Below are 4,361 nucleotides of genomic sequence, written 5' to 3'. Positions count from 1 at the left end.
ACTTCAAAACTTCCCTAGATGCAGTGAACCTAAGAGGGAAGCAGATACTGGTCACTGAAGAGGCCATTGAGGATATTCTGAAGCTTCTGCCTAAATCTGATCAGCCAGATGGTTATCAAAAGGCTGAGGAGGACATGCGCTTCATGAAATTTGACTGGGATGCCGTCAAGGCAAGGATAGCCCTTGACCCGACTGTTCCATGGGTCATGGGTCAGAACACCACCATGCCTAAGGGAATCAAGCGGATTTACTTAAATGATGAGGCTCGGCTATGGCATCAGATCCTGAGCAACTTTGTTATGCCGAGTACCCATGAGACGTTGCTACTTGCCACTATGATCACCCTCATATGGTGTGTGATGGAGGGTAAGGACCTGTACCTGCCACGCTTCATCTGGTACTACATGGCCAGGGTCCACGTCCGAGGCACTCTCCCCTTTCCATATCTGATTACACAGCTAGGCTGTCGAGCTGACGTGCCTTGGGAGGATGCTGATGAGAAGCCACCTGCTGCAGAATACAAGAAGATTATCCCTCACAGCAGGAACTTTCTGGCTTTGGGCTACAGACCTCCATTCCTCACAGCTCCTGGTGAGACAGCCACACCGTCTGCTGGCCCCTCTTCCTCTACAGCTACCCCAGCTACCCCTGCTACCACCACTGTACCTCCACCTGCCTCAGAGCCAGTTTATCACCTAGTACACCGCCTGTTTCAGCAGCTAGACCAGATGGAGCGCTGCAACCGGCGCCGATATGAGAGATCTGAGCGTCGCAACAAGTGACGCTATGAGCACCTGAAGCTGATGATCCGTTCTGGTAGCGACATCCCCTCCGAGCCTGACACACCATCAGAGCCATCTGAGGAGTAGGCGGATGATCACGAAGCGGAGACCCATCCACAGAGAGAGGCTGCGCAGGCAGGCACGGAGCAGGCTGCATCACAGCAGGAGGCCCCGTCTCTGATTCAGGCTGCAGACCCAGAGATCCCTATTCAGTCAGCACCTCCTCTGCAGCAAGCAGATCCTCAGACCACCACCACAGAGACTCCGGCTACCCATCCTTCCAGTGATGACACCCCTTCACACCCTGCTTGAGTGAGCATCAGGGACGATACTTCATTTTAAGTGTGGGGAGGTCGCCATCTCTGGCGTATTTTTTGGTGAACCACTACAGACTCTTTTACTTTATTTCGCTACTTTTCTGTATTTTTTCTTTTTCTTTTTTATTTTCTCAGTACTTATACATTGCTATTTTCATGTATTTTTACTATATTCCTGAATGTTGCACTTTAGTTCATATTTTAGCCATTTAGTTTAGTTGCAATTCTAACTTATTAGTTATAGAAATTGTGGATTAATTAGTATAATTTACCCTTTTTAGTATAAGATAACTTAGTTTAAATTGAACATATAAAAAGGAAGTAAATTAGAGACTTTAACATAATAAAAACAATCCACACACCTTGTATATAGCATTACATGTTAGTTAGTTAACAACATTTCATCAAGGAGAAACACTAAAACTTTAAAGCCACCTTAAGATTTACATTGAGAATAATGGGAACTCTTAATTTTTACTTGCATAACATATATAACTGATATATGATTTTTGAGTTAGAGAACACACAGCCTGCGAGTTTTGAGCTTAATTGTATGGTTACATTCAACCCATAATTTTTATTCCTTTGTGTTCCGCCCTTCTTTTTTATTCTGGTGTTCTTTACTTTGTTTTAATCTATATGTCCGATTATAGAATATAGATACATACCAAGAAAGTGATTGAGGCCATTGTTTGATTCTAGCTCACTTATCCCAAATTAGTCTACCTTTTACATCACCCTTGTTAGTCCCCTTGAGGCTTTAAATCCCTTCTTATTCTATAAACCACAATACTAGCCTTAAGCAGAAAAACAAAATAAAAATTCCAAGTTGAATCCTTGGTTAGCTTAAGATAGAAAGTGTGTATTGTTTAAGTGTGGGAAACCTATTGGGAACATGGATGATAAAAACAAAGGGTAGAAAGTTAAAAAGAATAAAATAATTCAAAATAAAAATTTTAGGAAGCATGCTCATGTGAAATCAAAATAATTGAATTACCATGTGCATTAAAAAAAATTTATTTTTCAGTATTTGAATAAAGGGGATATAAAAGAATTCCCCAAATGCAAAATAAAGCAATGCATATGGGACAAAATTAAAATTAATGCATGAGCATGTAACATCAAAAGTGGGAAAATTTGGGTGAACAGGTAAAGAAATTCTTGCCTTACAAAGTATGTATGTTAGGTGAGATCTTAGACTAATCAAGGATTCACTTATTAGCTCACTTAGCCTTATACATATACCCTTACCTTTACCTTGGCCCCATTACAACCTTAATTAAAGACCTCATGATTTTTGTATGCCTATATTCTATAATTGTTGATTGGTTAGATGAAGAACAAAGTTATAGAAAGTAAAGATAAAAAGAAGAATAGAGTGATTAACCCAATAAACACTGAGTGACTAGAGAGTAAACACAAAATCCAGTGAGGGTTCAATAGCTCATCAACATATATCTCTGCTTAAATTGTTAATTGTCTTGAAAGTTTGTAAAATATTTTTCTTTCCCATCTCAATTGTAAAAGTGCTTTATCATTATCTAAGGTTTGGCTATATATATATATATATATATGATTCCTTGAGAATGTAAATTAATTTAACTACATGTAAGCTTTATATACAAGTGAATAAAAATTAGAATTGCATGATTCATTTAGGTAGTTGCATTTAGAATAGATTGCATTGCATGAGATTCCACCAGTTTAACCTTACCTTACTCTTTATATTGGATTTAGCATGAGGACATGCTATTGTTTAAGTATGGGGAGGTTGATAAACCCATATTTTATGATATATTTTGTGCTCAATTTAGGTGATTTATTCAATCCTTCACTCACTTATTCATGAAAATTGCATGGTTTTACTTTTCCTTCCTTATTATGTGATGTATGTGAAAAAACATGTTTCCTATGCTTTAAAAATAATTATTTTAATTACCCTTTATTTCCATTCGATGCCGTTATTCGTGTGTTGAGTAGTTTCAGATCTTCTAAGGCAGGAATGATTTAAAGGATGGAAAGGAAACATACAAAAATGGAAGGAAAGCACAAAACGGAGTTTTTGGAGAAACTGGCAGTGACACGATCGCATGGACGACGCGGCCGCATGCCAGCGCAAAATGGCAGTGACGCGACCGCGTGATTGACGCGATCGCGCGCCATAAGTAGAACACGGATGACGCGGATGCATGATTGACGTGACCGCGTGACAAGAAAAACTCCAAATGACACGACCGCGTGACCCACGCGGACGCGTGACAGAGGCCACGCACCAGAAATTACAGAAAACACTCCTAGCGATTTCTGAAGCCCTTTTTGGCCCAAATCCAAGTCCCGAAGGCACAAATCAGAGGTTATGAAGTGGGGAAATGAATCCATTCGAGGAGAGTCTCCAATTAGTTACTTTTCATGATTTAGATGTAGTTTTGAGGGAGAGGTTCTCTCCTCTCTCTTTTAGGATTTAGAATTAAGATTTCTTTTGCTTTCAGGATTATCTCTTTTTATCAGGTTCAATATTCCTTTTTAATTACTTATTTTCTCAATTTAATTTATGAAATTTTCTATGTTACAGATTGTTCTTTTAATTAATGTTATTTGAGGTATTTCAGTTTATTATTGCTCTCTTTTATTTATGTTACTGTTGCTTCCAATCTGAAGACATTTTTATTCGAATAGATTTACTTTTTTCCTTTTGGTCTTGGTTAAAAAATCAGTAACTCAGGAGTTATCAAACTCAACATGATTGATAATTGTCACCTTTGCTAATTGAATTGAACTTCAATAATCCCAATCTTTTCTTAGGAAGTAACTAGGATCTGAAGATCAAACTAATTAGTCGCTTGACCTTCCTTTGCTTTAAGTAAAGGTTAACTAAGTGGAATTAAGATTCAATTTTCATCATCATTGATAAGGATAACTAGGATAGGACTTCTAATTTTTCATACCTTGCCAAAAGTTTATTTTACAGTTATTTATTTATTTTACCTGCCATTTAAATTACTTGTTCCTCATCTTCAAAACCCCAATTTACAATCTTCATAACCAATAATAAGAACATACTTCCCTGCAGTTCCTTGAGAAGATGACCCGATGTTTAAATACTTCGGTTATTAATTTTTAAGGGGTTTGTTACTTGTGACAACCAAAACGTTTGTACGAAGGGATTTCTGTTGGTTTAGAAACTATATCTACAACGCGACTATTTTTATAAAATTCTTTACTAGCAAAAATCCTAACGTCATGGTTCCCAGAATTTAGTGGC

Source organism: Arachis ipaensis, chromosome B2 (assembly GCF_059453495.1).
Source record: "Arachis ipaensis isolate K30076 ecotype BB chromosome B2, ASM5945349v1, whole genome shotgun sequence".
In the NCBI taxonomy this organism is placed as follows: Eukaryota; Viridiplantae; Streptophyta; class Magnoliopsida; order Fabales; family Fabaceae; genus Arachis; species Arachis ipaensis.
Note: the sequence above shows the minus strand (reverse complement) of the source record.